Source organism: Dermacentor albipictus, chromosome 10 (genome assembly GCF_038994185.2).
Source record: "Dermacentor albipictus isolate Rhodes 1998 colony chromosome 10, USDA_Dalb.pri_finalv2, whole genome shotgun sequence".
NCBI classification, from domain to species: Eukaryota; Metazoa; Arthropoda; class Arachnida; order Ixodida; family Ixodidae; genus Dermacentor; species Dermacentor albipictus.
The window spans coordinates 5,271,611-5,297,080 of record NC_091830.1 but is presented as its reverse complement, the minus strand read 5'-3'; the positions used below and the strand labels follow the sequence as shown (position 1 = coordinate 5,297,080).

At 47.1% G+C, this 25,470-nt stretch overlaps 1 long non-coding RNA gene and 1 pseudogene across 1 annotated transcript in view; one reads left to right on the top strand and one right to left on the bottom strand.

Moving 5' to 3' along the window:
* Positions 1-22,280, bottom strand: part of LOC135920297 (uncharacterized) — a 29,460-nt gene extending 7,180 nt beyond the window's left edge. The window contains exons 1-2 of the long non-coding RNA XR_010570209.2: positions 22,045-22,280; positions 21,082-21,147 (exon numbers count right to left, since the gene is read on the bottom strand). This is a non-coding gene — a long non-coding RNA (uncharacterized lncRNA). The remainder of the gene's footprint in view (positions 1-21,081; positions 21,148-22,044) is intronic.
* LOC135920326 (U2 spliceosomal RNA) lies at positions 3,841-4,019 on the top strand (annotated as a pseudogene).
* Positions 22,281-25,470: the final 3,190 nt, after the last annotated feature.

The window sequence follows — 25,470 nt, the reverse complement described above, 5'->3', positions numbered from 1 at the left end:
GCCATCACCAGAGCAGCCCAAGCAAGCGAAACTGCCCGCGCTCGCCTCCTGACCTCCCGAGAAAAGCAACGGCGTTTGTACGATCGCCAACACACAGACGTCCACTTTTCGCCTGGATCTCTGGACTCCTGTGGTCCCCGACTCGTCCCATTGGCCTCTCAGAAAAACTCCTGTCTTGGTACACAGGCCCATGTCGAGTGCTGCGTGCCGTGACTCTAGTTACGTACGAAATCGCCCCAGTCAGTACCAGTGCCTCATTTGCCCCGGATTCCACTGACGTTTTGCGTGTTGCACATCTCAAACCGTATTACTCTCCTGTTATCCCCGATATTTAGACACCCCAGGACGGTGCTTCTACCGCCACGGATAATGATACATGCATATTGCGTGTGTAAGTTGGACGGTACACGCGGGCGCCCCGACGAAGACGACGAACGCTCTCTGGCTCTCGAGCTGTCGGCTGAACCGGCCAGCTCTGCAGTTATCCTTTTTAAATAAATCTTGTAAATAGTCCACAGTTCTTATTCCTTTGTTCGCGCAACAATATTGACAACTATATTGATTTATATGACTATTGTTATATTGATTGAATAAAGACACTTACAAGTAACTTCGTGTGTGTTATCGTCTTTAATGTGTCTCATTCGTTACCAGAGTGACCGCAGCTTTGTGGTCACTGTAGTAGACCGCGATCTGTGGTGCTGCTATACTAGACACTTTCCTGCCAAAGGTTAATGAAGGTTAATGAAGCTTACTTGCTGGGATAAATCATTTTTGCTATTTGCAGTTTATCGAGCACCTGACTCGCGCCCAGAATTTTTTCGTAATCTTTTTGAACACATGGTTTCATTCACAAGCGATAAAGTGCTACTTATAGGCGACTTTAACCTACCAGATATTGATTGGGAGAATGGGTTTCTCTGCACCGGGATTAATTCACACTTAGATTACTTACATGACATCATTCTGTCTCACAATCTTCACCAGGTTGTGAGACAGCCAACGCGCACCTATGGTACGTCAGGAACCATACTTGACCTCGTTTTTGTAAGTCGTTCATTAGAAAACTTTTTTGTTTCGGTGGAGCCTGGAATTTCTGACCATAATCTGGTATATTTTTCTTGTTCTTTGGGAGTGCTTAACACTAAAAAATGTAAAACAACCACTGTTAAAGATTTTTCTCGTGCCAGAGACGAAAGTGTCTTGGATTATCTTGAGCAATGCTTTGATAACTTTCACAGTAACAATACTACTGTGCTTTGGGATAAATTTAAAGAAATTATCGCCCACTGCCTTAGCAACTTTATTCCTAATAGAACTAAAAAAACTTCCAAGACTACTCCCTGGATAACGAGAAAGATCTTGCACCTTAAAAGAAAAGTTAAGCGCTTAAGACGACGATGTGCCTCACGTGCTTCAATTCATGAAATCCAAAATAAGCTAAACCAAGAAGTGCGGCTAGCTAAGCGCTGGTATTTTCACCATACATTGCCAAATTTCATTCAAACGGCACCCCAAAAATTTTGGGCTTTTCTAAGCTCAAAAACCAAGCCAATTAATCAAATTGTTCACGAGGGCCATGTGGTTGTCGAAAAACAACGCATCGCGGAGCACTTCAATAATTATTTTCAGAGTGTTTTTTCCAATTTTGATGGTGGTATAAACGTTAACCGCATGTCATGCAACTCGACCTCTGATATTGTATCGCAACCGGGTGTAGTGTCGATGCTGCTGAACCTCAAAGCTAAATCATCTCCAGGACCAGACAACATACCGAACGCTTTTCTGCGCAGATATGCTGAAGCGCTAGCCCCTTTTCTTGTTGTTATCTTCCGTTCCTCGTTATCTACGGCTAATCTTCCTACAGACTGGCTTACTGCACGTGTCGTTCCCATACCGAAAAAAGGTGACAGAACCCTAGTAACTAGTTATCGTCCTATCTCATTAACTTCATCATGTTGCAAGTTAATCGAGCATATTATAGCTAATGAAATAACCAAATTCCTAAATGACAACAACGTACTGTCTCCTCATCAGCATGGTTTCCGGAAGGGTTTTTCTACTGTGACACAATTAACCACAATTATTCACAACTTCGCAAGTGCTCTTGACAAGTCAAGCCAAATTGACGTAATATTTTTAGACTTTAAGAAAGCGTTTGACCTTGTACCTCACAATAAACTTATAGAAAAATTACAGTCAATAGATCTTCCAGCCTATATTATTAACTGGGTGGCGGCTTATCTATCTAATCGCAAGCAGTTCGTTTCAATTGATAATTACTCTTCTAACGAACTTTCAGTAACCTCTGGAGTACCTCAAGGTAGCGTGCTAGGACCTTTACTATTTCTAATTTACATAAACGACATCACTAACGAAATTTCTCATCCCGTTCAAGTTAGACTGTTTGCTGACGATTGTGTGTTGTTTAACGAGGTTACTTGCCACGATGATCAATTAATGCTTAACTCTGACCTTCAAAACATTCTTTCCTGGTGCAGTCGGTGGGGTATGGAATTGAACAGAGAAAAAACTGTTTATATGTCCATAACAAAAAAAATTAATAAAATGTCGTTTGTCTATAACCTCGGCACGGAACCACTAACCAAGGTCAGCGAATATAACTATCTTGGAATCACAATAACGAGTGACCTCAGCTGGAATAGGCACATTTCTAACGTATGTAGCTCGTCTTTCAGGAAACTTTGTCTTCTCAGGCACAAACTAAAGCACGCTCCCTCTAGTACTAGATTACTGGCTTACACTTCACTCATCCGACCGAAACTGGAATATGCATGCATTGTGTGGGATCCCTATAAGAAAATTAACATTAACACTTTAGAGATGGTCCAACGTAAAGCTGTCAGGTTTATTTTTTCTAAATATAGACTGAGTGACTCTCCTACTAGCCTAATGATTCAACATAATATCCAAACGCTACAACTACGCAGGAAAATACAACGACTGAAATTTCTTTTCTTGCTTAAAAACAACTGTTTGTCCCTCCAGCCGCAGGCTTATGTTCAACCACTTACAGCGCGCCGAACAAGGCATCGTCACGCTGATTCTTTGACGCCTTATAACACCCGAACTAACCTTTTCAAGTTTTCATTCTTCCCTCGCACTGTAACAGATTGGAACAGCCTGCCATTATCACAATTGATAAACACAGATTCTATTGACCGCTTGTGTCTTTGATACTGGGGGTATTGCCATATGGGCAAACCTTGTTACTGTTTTCTTCTTTTTTTTTTTAAACGTGAATATTGTATAATACTTTCCACATCATCCTTATTCTATACAGTATTTTGCAATGAGCGCTCGTTCAACTTCTGGTACTTTTTTTTTCCCCTGTCTCGATAGTGGTTGCCAGTGCTCACATATGCGTGTGATACAGTTCTAATGTTTGTCAAGTTGCCTTCCTTCAGTGTACCTTCTCTTAATCTTATTAGTCGTCGCTTTCATTTTTTGTTTTCTTATAATATTTACATATGTTGCATTGCTTTTGTATTTTCTTTTCATGTCTGTATGTATATATAAGCACGTGCATATGCAAATATTTATGTATTCTGCCCCTCCTGCTTGGGCCCTCATTTGGGCCTGCAGTATTGTATAAATAAATAAATAAATAAATAAATCTATTCAAGAGCGGTGACGCGTGTTCGGCACACTGACATCCGTGCAGCACTCGATTCCAAACCGTTCCAACATGAAGGACACAATCCACATGCAGTCGAGGCGCGCTAGGTCGCCGTATAAGTCTCCCACTATGACGATCGACTTGTCATCGATGGATGAGATCCAACCAAAGGCATCTATTAGAAAAGTGCGAACGTAGACATAGCCGACGCAGGTCAAATTGTAGTATCTGTTCTCATCAGCTTAATATCTGATACGGGTGGTATTTGCACCTAAGATATTAAACTTATTTTTGCAAGTTGGTGGAGTGCTTAAAGCTTGCTTCACCTCCGTTGCGGTCGGCCCGGTATTACACTGTCTTCGGGATCGGCCCACGTATGGGTGGAAATTCTCGATCTACACAGCTCGACATACACACGTAATTTTTTCGAGAACCGAGCGATATACAGCTTCGCTGGAAAAATACTATTATTAGCGGTTATTGCGCAGAGGTATCAGTTTCCGAGCGAACCTACGTACAGTGCAGATAACTTAATTGTGACGCTGGCTACTCCTCTGACATAACTGTGCTAAAAGCGGCGATCACACTAGAAAAAAAAAATATTAAGAAATGTGGTATTTCTAAAGTTCACGTACAAGGCAAACGTCCCTCGGAGTTTGCACATTACAAATATTTAGTAACCCAATGAACGGGGCTAGTTGGTGGACATTCATGATTGTATTGCGCTGAGTGTCATATATGACAAGGTAAAGATACGAGATGGGGCAGTGCCCCCCTTCCGCCCCTCCTCTCCACATTACCTTGTATATAAGCGTGTCCTTTAACAGTAATAAACAAGTTGGTAGCTTGCGCCACTTACGTCCGCGTTTTGTTCCTTATGTTCGTACATTAGCCCCGCCAGTGTAACACTAAGGGTAATACGATCATGAATAGCAAATGTTCTTGGCCAGTGGCAAGTGGGGTCCCTTTTGAGTGCAACGATGCTAAGCACGGCACTCGCCACCACGGAACTAAATTCCACGGAAGCACGAAGAGACAAATAAACACGCGAGCAAGCACATGTGCACCTGCACGGGAGCAAGGAGAACGAGATGAAAGGCACCATAATTTAATTTAGGGACATTTCGATACACCTGTGGAAGCGATCGCAGATATTTGTTCGATACGCGTTCTGTTCGTTGGCTGCAACGTCACAAAACGGGGAGTATGCAACATTTGTGAGAGCGGGAGGGAGAGAGCAGCCAATCGGTGAGCGGTGTACTCCCCGGAAGTTTACTTCCGTAGTTTGTCGTCTGTTTGCAGACAATATTCTACAAAATGAAATATTTCTCGTCTGCCAATGAATGACATCTTTGTATAAAAATGTATTTTTTTTCTTCTCAAGCTTAAACACGTTCTCAAATAGTGATTTGTATGACTATTACAATTTATAACTATTAGTTTCTCTGCGTGGTCCCTAGGTGGTGGCACGCACAGCGAGAAAAAAGAAAGAGCGACGGGAACAGTGGCGCACATTTCAAGAGGCCAAAACAACATTCCACTGGCTCGCCGGCACCCGATGATGGGCGCTAGTTCGCCGCACAACCAACATAAGCAACAGCTCTCCTTCCTCTTCGAGCAACGCCAACGCAACAACCGAAGTTCCCATCGCAAGCGCCATGTTCCCGGATTAGACTATGGATTGAATCCGAACGTGTCCTTCCGCAGCCACAGCCGCCATTTAGATCTAATCCAATCCACCGGACGCGCCATGCGAAGCCAGTCTCGTAAAGAGGGTGTGATCGCTCCAACTTCACAACTCCCGTCGAGTTCGGTTCCTAGCAGAAGACGTGCTTGGTCGCAAGATGATTGAAAAGAGCGTGACGTCACTTTGACGTCTCCAAAATCGGCCAAGTCGGCGCGGCCTCGGCGAATCGCGCTCACCGGTAGCCGAACGAACGCGCCGCATAACGATCTGCGATGGCGCCCCTGATTCCTCAAAAAATTGTACTATATTGCTTGCAGCACTGTATCTAAATTATCTGATGCCTATTCATTCAAGGTATTTCCAAATGATAATGCTCGCTCATTCAAGTCCACGTACTTTTTCCGAAAGCCTCCTACGGTGAGTACGGCTTTTTTTTTTACAGTGTAAAGAAGATGTTATTTGTCATCTTAACATTATCATTGGAACATGCCCCGCGCTGTCAGTTTTAGCTATCTTATACATGAATAATTTATTATGCAATGCGCGAATCGAAGTCTTTGAATTGTTTGAACAGCGTAGCTGATGTTAAGTCTCTCAATTGTGCCTCCAAGAGCGTGCTGCCCATTTCACACGGTACGCACTTCGGGGAAACACATGTCCGAGAAACCGTTTATTGCGACGATATATATATATATATATATATATATATATATATATATATATATATATATATATATATATATATATATATATATATATATATATATATATGTATATATATATATATATATGTATGTATATATATATATATATATATATATATATATATATATATATATATATATATATATATATATATATATATATATATATATATATATATATATATATATATATATATATATATATATATATATATATATCGTCGCAATAAACGGTTTCTCGGACATGTGTGTAAGCCCCATAGAGAAGAAGAAAAACTTAATTGGCAGAAAACGGTTCACCTTGAACAAGATCTTGGGACCATGGCCTCGAATATCGCAGCTGCAAAAGGCCACAAAAGCGCTGCTGCGATATTTAAAAGCTACCGGATTGAGTCAGCGTCTGTGATCCGGGCTGAGTGACCGAATGATATCCCCAGTGGACTTTCTCTTCTTCTTTTTCTTCTTTTAATCTTTTAATCCCCTTTTCCCTTTCCCCAGTGTAGGGTAGCCAACCGGGCTTAGTCCTGGTTAACCTCCATACCTTTCATTTATCATTTGCTCTATCTTTCTTCATTGGCAGTTGTGAAAGCCGAGAGGCTCACAAACAAAGAAGAGAAAATCTCTCTCATAAGTAAGGCGGTCAAGGCTTCGTGTTTCAGTTACGTTAACACGCACCGATGCGTTGTTGCCTAGTGATAATGGCAACACGATGGATGATACACCTACGTACGTGTCATCAGTTTCGTCAGCGCTTTCGTAACCTCACAAAGAACCTATTTGCCCGGATGATTGCTTTCACGGAAGAAAAACAACACGGTGATGTCACAAGAACCTGTAGGCGATACCCAGAAATAAACAAGGTAGCGTGGCTTTTGGATGGAAACTCAGCTATTTGTGCACACAGCAAAATTGTGTTCCCGATCAGTTGACAGCACTGCGTGACCTTCTGTTGGCGTGTCCGGAGCAAAGCGCGTAGAAAAAGAAGCCCATTCAGCCAAAGCTAGCGTGTTTTGTGTGTGTGTGTGTTTTTTTCGCCTGAGTAAGCAAACATGCCTCAAACTAGTTTTTGTGTTTATGAAGAAGTATACGAAACGGCAGTAAAATGTGAAGCTTCCCTAGCCTGCTGCGAGGTGGCTGTGAAGTTTCACCACGTAACTCATTTTGCGCCGCTTCTCAAACAGACAAATTCTAATGTTCTCCGCATCCAAACATGTCTTTGACTGACACCATACTCTACATCTCTGACACTGGCACTATACTAGCTGAGTTCATTCGAAGGTGCCCGTTTAGACTACAGCTAATCACTGAGGTATGCAGACTTCAGACCGGCAGTAATGCACATGTTGGTTTCAGAGTTCTATTTCTTGTTAATCTTTAACCTTATCTCTACCGCGTAGGGTAGCAAATGTTATATGCGTCTGGTTGACCACCCTGCTCTTGCTTCCCTTCCCTCACTTGTCTCTCCGTCACCACACACACGCTCTCTATATGACTGACGCAAGGCGTGCGCTGGAGGAACGTTACATCAACTTCGAGGTGTTGTAAAGTGATAGGGCGGGTTGGCTTTCTGCTTGCTATCACGTAGGCGTATTTGACGTATGTTAAGGCACAAGGAGTTTGCCTATTCTCTACTACGTTCTGCTCTTCCGAAGTTTCCATCTCATTACCTTACGAATACCATTGGTGTCGAATGTCGGCCTAAAAGGAAAAGTATCAGTTTTGCCAGAAAGGTGAAGCATCGACTGCGACAGCAAATTAGTGGACAAACAGCTATACGAAGTAAGTTTTATTGGTCGTTTAAAGTCGCAAACATAGGCATACTAATTAAATTAGCAAACATGGTGTCACGTGCGCCCAAGCAAATATGAAAACATCTCACTCGATGACTGCGGAAATTCGCTGTCAAAACGATGCGGTGAGGAAACGCGGCAGCAGCAGCGAGAGAATCGACGTCCGTGCAGTCGTTCGCACTAACGCAAACTAAGTCACGAAAACACAGCGCAGCGGGGTCTCTGTACTCGTCGCAGATGGCTTTCAAGATACAATGGCCCGGCCGGGTCACTGTATCCGTCCGGAGTAGAATGCGCCCTCCATCGCTAATCTCCCCCCCGAAGCGACGGAAGCCTGCGCGCTTCCTCCCCGCTTTCGTTCGTTGCGATCGCCCTCGCACGTTTTCACTCGCACGTACAGCGTAGGGCGACGATTTTATTGCCATTGGAATTTATACGGAACCCCACGGAGACGCCGATGGCAGAAATGCACCTGTCTATAGTCCATAGTACTGCTATCGCAATAAAACGTGATTTCGCAAGCTCAGTCATGGAGGAGAAGCACAAGGATGAGCTCTACCCCTCGTGGCAGCTAACCTACTACCACACGGGGTGCCTATCTTACTACCACAATGGGCAGAGCACCTACCTTTTCGGTAATATAGCTACCACAAGGGGTAGATGTCGCCATTGTGTAAAGCTGCTCTTTGTGTTTCATTTTGATGTGAATGTTTCATTTTGCCCTGTCTTCGCTACATGTCAACCAAGGAGCCCATCAACAAGCTTACTTAATTATATTATCAAGAAAAGTTACATAATTCTTAACTCGTAAATACTACGCGTCAAAACTTCCAAGACATGTCGGAACAATTATAACTTACAGCATGGTCTCGCAACTTCTAAAAGGGACCCCAAATTAATATTTCGGGTTTTATTGCAGTTATATTCTGACACGAGAGCCTCGGAAATAATCCTATAACAATGTAGGTTTACCTAGCGCGTCACATAAAGCTCTTTTCTGACGATACGTTCAAGTTATGCTGTTTTGGATTACGTGGGATGAGTGGCGCAAGGTCAAAATCAAAGGAAGGAATAAGAGGAGAAAGAGACAGAGAGAGCGCTCTTTTTGTCTCTTCCTCCTCTTACCTGCTCCGTTGATTTTCACCTTGTGTCACACATCCTTCTTAAGCTACGCGCCAACTAGCCTTAACATAGTGGTAGTTGTTGAATATGGTGTTGAATATTGATCAGGCGTTCCATTTAACAGTGGGGCGTACGTACAGTACACTAGGCCATAAAAGCACGAAAATTCTGCATGCACCAGCGATGGCTCACTGTAAGGACTCGAATTTCTGTAGTTCGTCTACACAAAACGTGGGAATGACTAAGAAAAACTGAGGTATTACGTGCCAAAACCAGGATATGATTGTGAGGCACGTCGTAGCGGGCTACTCGCGATTAATTTTGAATAACTGTGGTTCTTTAACGTACACCTAAATTTGAGTATCCGAGCATTCTGGCATTTTGTCCCCATCGGCATGCGGCCGCCGGGGGAGAAACCGCGACCTCGAGTTCACCAGCAGGATGCCACGTAGCCGCGGGGCTACCGCGGTGGGTTGGGAACGGTGAGCTCAGTGCTTGGTTAAAACAGCATGGCTACGACGTAGATAGACAAAGACACAGGGCACGCCCCGACTTGTGCACCTCTGGTAGATGGTTCGAGACCAATTTCTCTGGGCAAGCGTTGACAGACGTACCAGCACGAGAAACTGACTTAGAGAATAAATTAGAAGCACTGACTTTCACAATTTTATTATGGAATTGTTAACTGCTCAAATGCAATCACAAAGGCCTGATAATTCACCTGCACATAACCATCGTGAAAATGCATTTCTCACTGATATTTCGAAACAGAGAACACACACAGACGTCACCTGCTTGCCTATTAAGAATAGCCTCGACTATCTCTTGTGCTGTTTTCGTCGTTATTGAGCTCCTAAGGAATATCCGTTCCTCAAAGTGTGGTGAGCAGCCACATTGAGTAATACTTGTTGGGTGGCTAGTTGGTGCATGTTTCCAGAAGAGGGTTATAGCGCCGAAAAAAGACAACACACAGCAAGCGAGACGGGACAGGGACAGATGGAACAGACGGGACAGACGGGACAGCGAGACGCGCCTGTCCCGTCTCGCTTGCTGTGTGTTGTGTTTTTTCGGCGCTATAACCCTCTTCTGGAAGCAGCCACATTATTGCTATGGTTTAACAGCTGTCGCTATGACTCGTTCTTTACTTTCAGTTCGTGTTCGCGTGCTCTTACGCCGAAGGCACAACCAGTTTGATAAATGTAGACACACAAACATTTATGAGAGTCGGCAGCCGCCAGGATGGGAAGCGACGATGTCAAAACAAGACAAAAGTTCACAGGAAGATGGAGACTTGAAGTCAATAACAGTTGTCGAACACGGAACGTCGGCTGTAGCCAGCATTTTGACAAGGCAAGTTGTTTTAGTCAATTCATGCAACTGCTTTGCTTGGCACCGTTTATGTACGCGTGGTTCGCTCTCCCCAATCCTCAGTGGGGGAGCAGGAGGAGAACAAACAGGTGCGTAGTGTGGGCTGAGAGAATTCGGAGTGCTCAAAAAACGAAAAGGGGGCGAGGGGGTTGGAGACGAAAGAAGGAAAAAAAAAGCGGGGGTGATGGTGTTCGGCGATTAGAGATGGAACAGGTAGGGGTACTGCTATAGGTTCACCCTAGAAAAAAAAATGGCTGTGGCTTAGCTAAGGTTAAGCTTAGGATGCGAAGCATACTAGCCTTTATTTTAGTTGTTGAACCACTGTTTAGCCTGGTGAACTGCTGTTGCTTGGCTATATTTGGTTCGGCTAGACGAAGAAACAACTCATGCAGGCGAGCGCACGAGCTGAGAACCGGCTATGTAGCTACGCGGCCGCAAGCGAGCGCACCAGTTGAGCCTCCGCTTTTGCAGCTGTTATGACGTCATATGGTAGCTACGCGCCCGCGCGCGGCGCAGCAAGGAAGAGCGTGGTTGTGCGGCTAGTATGCTTCGCATAATAAGGCATTTTCCGTTTAAACGCCAAATATACGCTGGCGTTATCGTGCAGTCATGGTACTAGTCTTCATTTGTGGACCACGCAAGGGCGGGTGAGGTCTTCAGAAACGTGGAGTGAGTTTGGCTGCATAAACGAAGAAGCCGGGTGGACGCACCATTATAGCATGCTCTGCTCAACCGGCTGTGGCGGAGCCGAAGCAGCGTTCCGCTGCCAGCGGAAGTGTAGTGCGCCCACACCTTAGCGTTTGGAGTGCTAACCACACCATGGTGCCTAGACTGGTACGAGCGCACCGGGTAGAAAATGTCACGCTAAATGGCACACCTAGTACTTCCCTTGGGTGCTGACAAGCGCCGGCGGCTTTCCGTCCCTCTCACCGCGCGCTGCCGTCGAGATGCGAACCACTGCTACGGGCGTTCCTCGACGCGCCAGCGTTCTGACGCGCCCGGCATCTGCCAGTCGATGTAGTTGACTCGCGTGCTGCGTCGCGCCATTGTCGCCTCCGTGCCCGTCGGAACACTGCGTGAGGAGCTAGAGCACAACGCTAAACATTGATGTCGCTTTCAGTGCTTCCAAAGCCAATCCATGCTGTTTTCCGCCGAATAAAGCTGCCGGAGGCGCGTAGATCAAGAGGGCTTTAAGTGCTTCGCCTTCGAGTGAAACTAGCAATTTTTTATCGCCCCTAGTTCATGGAATAACCAGCGGCAGTACTCCTACTTGTTCCATCTCTGTAACAACTATATATAAACGCCACCACCCCATATTCACGTTTGTTTCTCTCCCCCTCCTTTTTATTTTGAGAACTTGGACTCCCCTCCACCCTACTTACAAGCTAACGGTCCTCCTTCCCTCCCCCACTGACAGTGACAGAGGCTGAGCTACGCGCACAGGAACGCTGACAAGGACAGCAGTTGCTGCTCTGACGAATACAAGACTCCTTGTCGAAACGTTCGCTTCTAGCGACATTCGGTGTTTGAAAGCTGTCATTCACTTGACGCGGGTCTTATCTCCTCGTATGATTTGTAGTTGCTGTGTTCGGCTGCACCGAGGGCAGCGCGACTCGCGATGGCCTGCGAATAAGGCGCTGCTCACTGAGAAGGAAATTGCCTCGACCCAGTGAACTTCACTACACGGCGCCAACGAACGTTGCTGCGCAGCCCAATCGCGCACAAGTGTGCTCAGGGGCCGTATTTGAAACGAACCACTTCGGCAATACTACCGCCTCGGCGATAGTTTTGCCGTCAGGAGCGCGCTGATTGACTAGTTGGGCAAAATCGAACGATGCAGGTCATCCGATCTCGCTAAAACAGCCAACCAATGCGCGAAGATGGCGAAGGTGTGGCCTCGGCGATAGTACTAGACAGCTTTAGTTTAGCGTTTGCAATCTAACCTAAAAGCATTACGTACGTAAAGAAATGGCGTCGCCATCACTGTGCATGCTCGGAACGGTTTCCGCTGTTTGCGCGCGCTATGATAACGTACGTTATTTATCGAGTTTCGCCGAAGTGGATCGTTTCAGAATACGGCCCCAGGACAAGTGCCCGTTGAGGCGGATGCGCAATGGCAACGCTCAAAGCCTTTTGAAGCCTTCGATTTGCACAAGAGAGAAAGAGAGAAACGCATGGAAAGGATATGGAGGTTGAACAGAGGATATGTACGGTTGGATACACTGTACCGGGGAAGGGAAAAAAAATGGCTGTGGCTTAGCTAAGGTTAAGCCCAGGATGCGAAGCATACTAACCTTTATTTTAGTTGTTGAACCACTGTTTAGCCTGGTGAACTGCTGTTGCTTGGCTATATTTGGTTCGGCTAGACGAAGAAACAACTCATGCGTTACTCTGCTTCGCCTTCAAGAGTGGAACGCGACAGCGTTCCCGTCGACCCGCCAAGGGTTGTAAGACAATGGGCTACGGCGCAGCGACTACGCGCCCCGCATTGGACGCGGTGAGCGTCGAGCAACGCAGCGTTCGGCGCGGCAACGAAATGTGCGCCTGAGCAAGCGACGCACGCCTGAGCCTTAGAAACAGCTCGTTTCTAAGGCAACACCGCATTCACTAGAGGCGCTTTTGTACCGCTTTGAAGCATCTTACTCGTGGCTCAGTGGTAGCGTCTCCGTCTCACACTCCGGAGACCCTGGTTCGATTCCCACCCAGCCCATCTTGCAAGAGTTGAGCCAAATCCACCTAGAAAATCAGTCTCTGTAGCACGCCGCAACCTTCGCTTCTCATTCCAACGAGCAGCTCTGTCTCCAGGAGGCATCTCACCTCGTGAGTGTCTAGCAGAGGAAAGCGCAGCTGCTTATATACCGCCGCGACGCCGCGAGCGACGGCGCGAGTTGGAGCCCCGTTTCTCCTCTGTCGTGACGTCACGGTGTCACGTGGTATTGAAGGCGACACTGCCGCGCCTGAGGAGCTGGGTTGAGCTCTCGTAATATGCTTCGCATAAAAGGGGTGCGACAACTGAGAGGAAAAGAAGAAACGAAAGAATTGCACAATGCACAAAATCACGTCAAAGGCACCACCGTAAAAGCAAACACGAACTCCTTGAAGCTATCGAATTGGTCACCAAGACGTTAAAATAATAAAAGTAATAAAAGATACGCTCTTCTTGAGAATCTACAGGAGCAAGACATTCCGCATGCGTCCCTACTACATGTGTTTTCAAAATGCTTTGTTACAGCGCGCAAAAAAGGCTTCAAATCTTCTTGCATTCTTAAGAGGCATTCGTTCTGCAGACGTGTGCTGAAATGACACAGCGACATTGTTAGAAATGCTCGGGAGTAGCATTTGCCGGCTTCGACAGCCAGGCCTAGCCACCCATTGCTACAACTCACAAGCACGATTACCGGTGACGCGAAAAGTAGCAGCATTTTAATAAATACGTACATTCTTTTCAGCTCGTCGCGTTCGCGGGCTCTGCGCATAATGTAGAAATTCTTGTCGCGTAACTGTGCCATGAAAATCAAAGGCTGGCCTTCTTTTTTTTTTTTGTAGGGGCGAATCTTCGTTTTATGAGCACGAATATTTAGAGAAGACCCGCTGGTGGCGCGCCTCGCGTGCTGGAGATGCTGTGCACAAATACCTCACCGCCCCATGACAACTCGTCCCACTTGCAAAATGAAACTCCTGCTTCGGCATCGATTGGCCATTCTGTTTTAGGAATCACTGGAACGCGCGTCACAGAGAACGGAAGGTGCCCGAACTGCTAACAAGAACGTGACCCATCTCTTTGCCGCTTCTTTGCGCACACTCTTAAAACGGTTGCACCCTTTGGGGCGTATATTTGTCCCACAACAATATTCGTCATCTGCCTTGCTTGCGTTTCCTTTCCTGAAATCTCGGCGCGCGCTACTTCCCTGTCGAGAATGCTGCGTCACACTGATAACGCGCATGACGTTCGTGACTGGGAAGTACCGGGCTCGCGGCGTTAAAGAAAGCCAACCAGACCCTTGACTGGTTAACATCCCTGCCTTCCTACATTCCTCTCTCTCTCTCTCTCTCTCTCTCTCTCTCTCTCTCTCTGTCCTTGCTTCGCTTTCGGTTTACAGTGCTGGCTGTTCAGTAGGTTGTGTATAGGCTCTCGATGTGTGCGTCCATGCGCTGCGCCAAAGAACTGCCTTTAACCTGTCGTCATCGCAACGATAAAGTAAATTCACTATAAAATACTGAAAAGTAGAAGGCTCTTGTCTAGATTAAGGGAAACTCCTTATTGAAGCCATCATCGGTAAAGCTAACACTGTTTTGCGTGGCACTTAGAAATTCTTTAGAACGGATCTGTGAAAGAATTTATTCACTTTCTCATAGTAGTTATTGACACCAAACGCTGTTCCTGTCGCCCCTAAGATGATCCGCTGTCAGGGAGGGTCTTTCGAGTTCGTTCGTTCTGAAATTGGACACGAATAACGTGGCCACATGTCCCCACCTTCCATCTTCCTTTTTTTTCTCCTTCATCTTACCGAAATAGCGGGCTTCTCTCGAAGGTGTACTTTCCCGGAGCAGCACTAAATGGGCGACGTGGCAAACACTTAGCAGAACAGATCAGTTTGCAGGCAGCTCAGTGATATAAACGTTTCAAGGAAAACCTTCTCTGTCTGTCGCACAATCGTAACACAACTCAAACGCACACTAAGAAAGACACCCTGAAACTCGAAACCAAACAATTTTTCATTTGTTTTTCTTAGCGCGTTGTGCAACCGTGCAAAGGTGGCGTGCACGGTTCGCCAGACTCTTTGTCGAAAGCGGGGGTGGACGGGTCGCTTACGGCCTCACGGTTGGACCCAGTGCTCGTCGCTGTCGAAGCACCGGTGTAGATTGCATCCTGAAGTGTCGGCGGAGGCGATACCGCGCAAGCGTGGGAATGGCGCGCCCATTTCTGGTTCGCTGCAAGTTTTATAATGTCGCAGCACGAAGAACCTTGGCCGCTGTGCCAGACGACGAGAAACGTGAGGCCACCAGAGCGCGCGACGCCGGCATGGCGTGGCTGTCCGTGCCCTAGACGAAATAGCATTGCCAGCCACTCAACTGAAAGTTTGAGGTGAGACCAAGGAAGAGCGGTAGCTGGATCGGCAACGACGACGTCTGCTGAGCTATAATTAGCGAAACGTTGCCAAATGAGCTACGTTAAGCTCGAACAGAAGTCCGGTCTGTTCACGCCTGGCGTCCATTTAGCGACGACGGCCATTTAGCGATGACGACAAGAGGGCACAACCGGCACGACGACAACGTTGTACGCAATAGTACTGCAACGACCAAGTGCTGATAACGCCGCTGACGGCTGGCATTAAGACGGACTAACTGTTGTCCTGGTTGGCCTTGCGTAACTGTTTTGACGCTGAAGCTTCAATGCGGGCAACTGAAGCGCTGTTGAAGCTTCTACAGAATACCAAGCTAGATGAACGGCTCTAGTAGGGCCACTTTCTAATATACATAAGCACTCACCGCCTCTCTTATCGTCATCAGCCATGCCAATACTTTCACTCCCCTTCCCTCTTTCTTTCCCAGTGCAGAGTAGCAGACTCGAGCGCACTAGCCCAGGTCGACCTCTCTGTCCTTCCTGACTATAAATTCTATCTATCTCTTGAGGCTAATCACAGCTGAAAACGACGCATGCATAGACATGGAAAGCTGTTGGTAACTGATTATTAGCAGAAAAGTCTATGAGAATGCGGAATACGCTGGTACGAACTGGATCTTTTATGACTGAAGGAGTCACCCCTGGTGAGTCGCCAAGAGGATTACAACTTTATTGTGGAGACAGTCTCGGCGTAGTGTAATAATCCGCAAGAATCCAACAATATATATCTCAGGAAGGCCAGATGTGCGCAGCCATGCAATTTATCATTGCCTTTGTTCAGTTCAGTTAGTCCTTCAAGCAAGCAGCACAATCACTGGTACTAGTTGGTTCATGTTAATTTTGAGAACGCACTGGCTGGGAAGAACAACACGAATAAAAGAGACATACACATAGCTATGCATGACAAAGCGGGGTTAGCAACAGTATATTTTCCAATGCGTTGTCATATTTATAGCGGTAAAAATTACAGGGTCTCTTAAGGTCTCTCGTAAGAGCTGAACGGTGAAAGCCTACTCTTCCTCCTCTTATCATTCGCCTCTTCTCTTTCTCTTCTTTCTTTTAGCAATATTACTGATCACTACTAAGCATGTTTAGTCATCTGTAATCAATTGTGGTCATTACCAGCCGGCGTCAGACATGTTGGTCATATAGTAATTAGTAGGCATTATAAGTCATTTCAGTCATTATTAGTAATTACTGGTAATTAGTAAGCATTTTTAGTCATTTCTAATGAATTGTAACCTTTTTGAAGTTGTCGTTAGGCACATTGGTCATTTCGTAGTCACTACAAGCCGTCGTTAGACGTACCGGTCATTTAGTAGTCAAATAGTCCTTACAAGTTGTTACTAGTCATTAGTAGTCCTTGGTAGTCATCATTAACCTCTAACAATCTCTATTATAACGTTATCATTCACTAACTGTCACTATCAATCATTTTTCATTCTTTAATCTGTCTTCATATGGCGTGATGACGCTTCGGCGGACACTCCGGCGGTAAGGTCTGCTGACACAAATTTCACCATGAGCCTAGAAAGCCTTAATAAAGTAGGCTGTTATGTTAAGGAGAAAAAGGGTGGTATTCCATCCTTCTTTTTACACCCCCCCACATTTATGTCCGTCCGTCCGTCCGTCCGTCCGTCCGTCCGTCCGTCCGTCCGTCCGTCCGTCCGTCCGTCCGTCCGTCCGTCCGTCCGTCCGTCCGTCCGTCCGTCCGTCCGTCCGTCCGTCCGTCCGTCCGTCCGTCCGTCCGTCCGTCCGTCCGTCCGTCCGTCCGTCCGTCCGTCCGTCTGTCTGTCTGTCTGTCTGTCTGTCTGTCTGTCTGTCTGTCTGTCTGTCTGTCTGTCTGTCTGTCTGTCTGTCTGTCTGTCTGTCTGTCTGTCTGTCTGTCTGTCTGTCTGTCTGTCTGTCTGTCTGTCTGTCTGTCTGTCTGTCTGTCTGTCTGTCTGTCTGTCTGTCTGTCTGTCTGTCTGTCTGTCTGTCTGTCTGTCTGTCTGTCTGTCTGTCTGTCTGTCTGTCTGTCTGTCTGTCTGTCTGTCTGTCTGTCTGTCTGTCTGTCTGTCTGTCTGTCTGTCTGTCTGTCTGTCTGTCTGTCTGTCTGTCTGTCTGTCTGTCTGTCTGTCTGTCTGTCTGTCTGTCCGTCCGTCCGTCCGTCCGTCCGTCCGTCCGTCCGTCCGTCCGTCCGTCCGTCCGTCCGTCCGTCCGTCCGTCCGTCCGTCCGTCCGTCCGTCCGTCCGTCCGTCCGTCTGTCTGTCTGTCTGTCTGTCTGTCTGTCTGTCTGTCTGTCTGTCTGTCTGTCTGTCTGTCTGTCTGTCTGTCTGTCTGTCTGTCTGTCTGTGTCTGTCTGTCTGTCTGTGCGTGTACGGAAAAACTATTCTTTTCAGTCAATTTTCAGTATCAAAATTCAAGCGAATCACCCCGTGTGAGTGTGCTAAAGTTGGCTTCGATCGTTAATCGTCAAGCGTAGAAACGCGAATCGCCTAGAAACGAGTGTCGTGTAGTTGATTTTCATTTCAACTTCCTCTATCACCAACATTTGCCCATGATAATTCATGTGTAAGCTTTCCAATTATTACGCATATTTCTTCTCCAACAGAGTCTTGCCTATTCAGTAGTACGCTTCAGAAGTGGAAGAACTGTGAAAAAAACTACTAAACGGGACGCTGAGCTATATTTACAGGGGCATTAGGTTTGCGTGACGTCCGCATAGAACTTGTGCGTGCTGTTACGAGGGAAAAAAAACACTGAACGCTCGTTCATCGCTCGTTCATCGCTGCCACTTGTAAGCATACTTTAATGTCGTTAGCGGTAGCTACAAATTCTAGAGGAGAAGTCAGCTAGGTTAGAAATGTCATTTCTATATCTAATAAAATTATTTCGCATTGAACGTGCAGTCCACTGCCTTTTGTGACTGCTTGAAAGCGGTAACTCACAAGGAAATCAATTTGGCAGTGCATGGGTGTGGGTATTTCACGTGAGCATTGTACTACATACAAAACGACGAAAATAATCCGGGAAACGCTCGTTTTACCCGGCCTCGTACCAAGTCAGAGAGAGAGAGCGCAAGGACAGGAAAGGCAGGGAGGTCACCCCCACGAGCACCCGGTTTGCTACCCTACACTGGAGGTGGGGGAAAGGGTAGTAGAAAGAGGAAAAAGGGAGAGCGTAAGCATTGAGTGCGTCTGGGAGGATGCACAGGGTCACTATAAATGGTCTCTTAAGCCGGTGCACTTCAAGTGTTGCTCTAGTGCACGAATCGCTTTTCGTGCCAGTGACGGGTGTGGCCACGGTCCGAGTATCTTCGACTCGGAGAACAGTCTTGAGTCCAGTCGGTTTAAAGTGGCCCACAGGGAGAGGCCTCGTACCAAGTCAAGTTTCCTAAGAACCAACGATGCTCCGCCCAATGACCTATAGGTCCTCTGCAAAGCTGAAGTGCATGTGTTAATGATAACGGAAACATATCGCTCCCTCACAACCTCTTTTTAGCATATGCAGAGCGTTTCAGCGAACACTCTGCATACGTGCGTACATGTTGCGACCTCCTCGAGATACAGAGTTGGTCGAAATGATGTGCCGCTGGCGACACACGCACATGGTGCACCAAAGCTAGCAAAGATACGTGGTGGCCGCCGCGTCAGACGATGCCGAGAGGAATTCCCCGGGAAGGCGCCGCGGTAGACGAGCTCTGCAAGTGTCACTTGAATGTTGGGCTTGAAGGGGGAATGGAGTCCTAGGGCGACAGCTTGGTGAGCTTCGAGCCAGGACAAGTCGATGCGGCACATAATGGCTGCTTTGAATTGCCGGTGAAAGCACTCGATCATCCCGTTGGCGCAAGGTTGGTTAACTGATGATCCTGAATCGCTCAAATCCGGTGGCTAGCCTGAGGATCCTGGAGAGCCGCTGAGTCAAACTGCCGTCATTGATCGGTAGTGATGTGACTATGGGTGCAGAAATATATAATACATCTACTTATAATAACATGGTTATTCGTTTATATGTTACGTGCATATTGCGTTGTTGCTTTTGGACGATGCACGCGGGCGCGCCCAGACGAAGACGAACTGCTTCTGGGTCTCGAGCAGTAGGCTGGCCTGGCTAGAGCTGCAGTAATTGTTTTTGTAAATATACATTGTAAATAGCCTTCAGTATTTCACCCCTTGTTCACGTAACGACACTGAATGTCGAAAATCACAAAGATGGCGTTCGCGACGGTAAGTAAGAAAAAGGTAGGTTAGGTTTCCTACAGAACGTTCGCACTGACGCCAGCGTGACCGCGGTCTCGTAGGGTACTAGAACATCGAGAAGCTGCGTAAACAAGAAACGCGACAGCACGACAGGCACGCTTTGCGCAGAGCGTCAAATGGACGACAGCGATAATCCGGTGAAAAACGGTCACCGTAAAATGCAAAACATTGTGCGCCTGATAATATGATACTCTGCAATCATGAAGTCAGCCATGTTCGGGTACTATCACGCTGAAAAGCTGCTCCCGTGACATCACTAGAACACTATTTATAGCTTGGTTAGGGGGCTCTTATCAAAATATTTCCTTAATCTTTATAGAAGAGGTGAATAGCCGTAGCTCTCACTAACATCTTTTTTTTGTGTGTGTAAGGCTTTTAGCCTGCTAATACAAGGAGCGACACAAGGAGGACACATGACCCCGAGTGCCGATGGCCTTTTTCAGAAGCTAGTATGTCGCTCCAGCTTTCTCAGCTATAGGCGACGCAAAAGCTCGCAACAGTGCGCCGCTAACGCGCCCAAGACAACCACGACAAGGGCTGTGCGCATGCCCATTTCATGGGTGCTCTCCTCTTTATCCGGTCTTCTAAGAATTTAAACTCAGCAGTCCGTAGTGCCCGTGCTCTCCCGTCTTTTCTGTCCGTCGTATTCGCGCCGCCCCAACAGGTTTTGCAAACGTGGATCAACGTACACAGTTTCAAGATTCTTTGTGTCTCGCAAAAACTCGAACCATGCCTTTTCTAAGCGCTAGTGTGATGATCCAGTCCTACGCAGCTGCGCACGCGCTTTTGCGGCTTCCCCACGTTAAGTCTGGGAAAGCAGCCTGTGCACAATGACAAGGAGAGGGGGTTGGGGGGGGGGGGGGAGAGGCAGTGTCTTAGGCAGGCGCCGACCAAACGCACGATCGCGGTTGAGCCGAATTAAAGCTAATTCTTGTTGGAACAGCAACAAGGCATACTCGCTGCAGTTTATAATGCGTACTCGTTAATAGCTATCTCGTTTAACGTTATTTACGGGGCATCGATGGAGAGTGCTTCTGCCGCGGCATACAAACGCCCTTCATAAGAGCTTCGCCCAAGCACGGAACTGCATGCTTCCGCGCACCAGCTTCTGCACGCATCGCAGTTTACGCAGCGTCGCACCTTCCAATTGTGGGGCAGGATGCCATATTGGAGGACGCCGCGGAACTTCTAAGGAGGAACACGGTTTCCGAAGGCGACTCACGTTTGCGCGCTGGCGTCGTCGACGATTTGCATAACTTGCGCGGCGGCGGCGGCGGTGGTTGTTGGCGGTTTTAGCCACCTACCTCCCTAATGACCTGTTGTTCCCCGCAGGGAACACTGCGCCTAATTGCGTTAGCTCGCTTCGCGCAAACCTGCGGGTAGTTGCGCGAAAGGTTTGCTTACCGCTAAGGGTGCGTAGGAGGCGTGCTGCTGTTTGCTCTACCGTTCGGTTGACGGACCATCAGTGCCCTGCAGGAATAGCGAAACGTACGAATAGAAAAACTCGCTCCAGATTTTTTTCAAGTTGCGCAGTCATAGGCTACACGAATGGCGAAGTTGTCTGCCTCCTATTGTATAATAACTGCGCAGTGAAATGTATGAAAGTGAACAGTTCCATGTGCGCGTTGGTCGAAATTCGTCTTGCTTATAGCACACGCACCTGCACACATGTATGACAAGCCTCTTACAGGACAAGCACACCTGCACACATGTAGGACGGCCACCAATTAAGAACTGTTGCATTTATCGAGAAGAGAGAACAGAGACAAGAAAAGGCAAGACTGCGCGCGCAGAGACTCAATGGCATCTTGGGCTGCAGTCGTTTCGGAGCGCTCTAGACCGCTCTCGCGAGCAGCATTGTCTTCGGCTAGTCGAAAGAGAGAGCGCGCCTTACACTCGTCTGGTTCTTTTTCGATCGCGTTCCCCCCGCGTCGAGCACACTCGGGCGCTCCGAGCCCTGTTTTCGGAGCTGTCGTCGAGATTGAGAGCGTTTTCCGCAATGTCACAACACAGCGTCGCCGCTGTTAGCGATGGTCCACCGTAAACTAGGCCACTGCACGCTGGTGTCTCGGCGAACGTTCGTCCCATTGGCACGTCCGCTGTTTTTGCCGGCATCACGCTACTTTAGCTACGTCTGCTGTAGTCGCGTGGTTTTGCCTCTGCCATTTCCACCTCCGAGAAAAAGTCGCATGTTTGAGTTGTGTGCTTGTCCTCTGCCTCTACGAGCTGGAGGAACAACGGATCTGCCAGAATCCGATCCGGAGGATGGAGGCGACCAGTCGAACATGCCGTCCCTCATCTTCGTCCTCTCCCCCCCCCCCCCCCCTCCAGAAAAAGAAAGAGGAAAAGAAAGTAGACGGTACTCACATTAAAATATCCAAGTTTTTCCTAATACGGATGGAAAGATTCCACAATTCTTCATGGTTTCTGACTTGTATGCCTTTTGTCACACATGTGCGCCCAAATAATGGGAGCGCCTGGTCACGGCAGTAGCGGTGTGCGCCGCTGCCATGACTCAGTGCCTGCTCGACCAGCCAATTGCTGCTGCAGGGGCGACGATCATTCCCGAGACAAAGATCACGGCTCAGGAAGGCTACCGCGGGCAGACGCGTCTGGTGACGAGTAACGCGAAATCTCGCGAAAAGGCTGTCGCGTCGCAAGACGGCGTGCGCGTCGCGCGGCTGCTCTTGCGCTTCCACGGGAGCCGCGATAATGAGAAGAGCTGGCCTGCCATGTAACGAAGCCGCTCGTAGACTTTCCACTAGGCCATGTTTCTCGAAAGGTATCACGCGTCAACAAGCGTCGTCGACAAGTCTGCTCCACGTGATGGGAAACTGCATGGGGCAGCTGGGGCCGGCACCGGAATTTTCGCAAATACCGGGTGGTGGAAGGTACGCTGTCTTGCCTTCTTTGTTTAGGGATTTAGGAAAGTTGGCAATGAGCGCAACGTTTCGCTGCCGCTGTAAAGTTGGATGCAGATAATTAAAGAACGGACAAAATTCACATTTCTAAATTCATTTTTTGATGCCAGTTAACTAAATAGCATGGTTGCCCTAATATATTACTCAATATGACCTTCACTACAAAATATAGATTTGAGTTTGGTTGCGCATTTTTGACGAAAAAGAAAACCCAGCTCGCCAGGGAAGTCAGTGCCAGTGCATCCAGTGCAACTTGTTCACATTATTTGAGCTGGGCATGCACGCAGTTCATTTTATGAAAAATAAAAGTGACACAACTGTATACTAAATGAATATTTAATTATATTCTATTTATGTGGGCGCACTAGAAAACTTCTAGAGCATCATTCTACCAATTCTATGACAGCGCATGAACTGCAGCTTAAAGACAAGTTGAACTCATCTTGCGCAGCTGTTCTGTTGCTACTGTACTCAGCGGACTATTTCTGTTTCTAAAGTACGGTGGTCAGATGCTTTCTTTAACGCCATCCTGTTTGAGGCGTGTAAGAAGAAAGGTCGACATTGAGCATGGGGAATGCGTGCTTCGTCCTTCTGTGGCAAACAGTGATGTAAACACAGCTCTCCACGTCGGCCTATCAGAGCTCATTAAAAGTTCTGATATCAAACAGTGCAGGACAAAATCGGACGGCGAGCGAGAAGGCATCGCGAAGAGATGAGCAAAAGCATACGTTTTCTATAGGCTGCCTTCCCAACTTCGTAGAAATAAGGCAGCTTTCGGAGTTCGACATAACAACGTTGTTCGAAAGTAGACTACTTCTGCGTGACGGTTTCATTTCAAAACAAAGGTTGACCGGAGTCTTACCCGACATGAATGTGCTCTTGGAACAGTTGCTTTACGCAGTGTACTTTCCAGCCTAGAAGCGGGACAACCAATTGAACAAGACAGAGTCGCTATGAGCTCGTAGTAAACCAGCTCAGGAACTAGTGAGCGGTCTGCGTTTTGTATTGTATTATCCCATTCCTGCGCTGGAAAATAGTATTATAGAACATTCTTATGTATTCTATTACATTCTATTATGCACATTCTCCTGTTAACGTCGTATGTGCAGTGACTCTTGGGTATCGTATGTAGGCAAATGGGGTATCACTCTGCCGTTACTTAAAACTCATGTCTGTTCAAAAGTGCGCAAATGTTAAGCGTTCTCAGACACAAGTGTTGCTACGGCTCTTTAAAAGCACCAACCTCTATGACCACTGGTGATTTACGATGAACGTTTGATTATGGCGTGCCATTTCAAAGTGCGAACTTCACTTTTCTCATCTTTCAGTCCACTTTCGCGTGTGCAGGTTAGTCTACGGAGCTAAGTATGGTTAACCTCCCTGCCTTTCCCTTGGGACGTCTCTCTCTCAGACACAGCAGCGAGCTCAACTCCCCCCCCCCTCCCCCCCTGTGTAAACGGGGCTACAAATTCCATTTATTAAATAATACAGTGCCTGGAAACTTGTTTAGAAATAAACATATATTTCGAGCACGAAGGAAGCGACACGCCAGTAGGTCTGACAGGACTTGCAGAACGCTCTGTCCTATCTATTTGTTTTTCGAGTCACTGCGCTGAAAATACCACGAGTTGTATGTACGATTTGTGACCATTAAAAGAGGCACGGCTGAGGCCTGATTGGCGTGCCCTATTGCAGAGGTAGCACTATGAATGCTATATAAGAAACGGCCCGTACAAGATAGCGCGTATTGAGCGCGTCCTTGTGTGGCGTTGGCGAGTGCATGACGTGGGCCATCTAAAGGCGAAGAATGCCTTTCTCTACGAGCGGAGTTCGCGTCACGACGTCATCACTGCTTCGCCCGCGAGGCGAACGAGTGCGAAGTAAACTTTCAGCTCGCCCTACGCAGGTCCGTGAACACGATCGTATACTAGCACGTTCCGGACGAGTAAATCTATTTCCATTACCGCAAGATTCATCATTGCAAATAATAAAAAAATGAAAATATTTCAAGGCCTTCAGAGACAAGCGGGAACACGGAATAGCTCGAGATAACAGAGAAGTACCGAATAGAAAGGTTGTACTCCTAGATTTGTAGCTTCTGATGTAATTGTTTGCTTCTTTCATTCATGATTTTCTTTTATCGCTTTTTTGTGAATGACTAATATGTGTCAGTACTTGCAAAAACATATCGCCTTTCAGAATAAGCAAGCCAGCTTTCGACTGGCATGGTCTCGTTACCGGAAGCGCCTGGCTTCCAACTTTTCCTACTCATTTCGCAGTTTATACAGGACGGTCAAACTCAGAATTTTTCGTGTACTTCCAACTACGCTTAATGATGATCACTGCAGGGCCCGATCGACGAGATTCGAAGGGCTGAATACATACAACCTTCTTTTTTTCAGTAAAATATATAGTTACGGAATATGAAGGCTTGAAGCTGGTGAAATTAATTAATCCTTAGTACCCCGCCACGGCGTGCCTCATAATCAAATCGTGCTTTTTGGCACGTAAAACTCCAGAATTCGTTCATTCACTCAAGCTTGTTCCAAAATTTTGGAACAGCGCTAAACGACAGCGCAAGAAAGACAATACATGGGCGCAGTTTCTTGCATGTTGTCTGGTCCCGTCCTTTAGCGCTGTTTCATTAAAGATGTAGCAACAAGCTCAATTTGCAGCCGTGCGGCAATTTGTTAAATTTTTGGGGGGCTGAAAATGCAACGAAACTTTTTACTCGAGATGTCCCTTTCAAATATTTTTCACTAGGTTACCATGGTTACTGCTGCCGGCTTTACAATGACGCAGCGCCTACACTTGCGAGCGGCGACCGCCGCCGAGCTTTCTCTTGCCATGACGCAGCGACTGCGCATGAAGA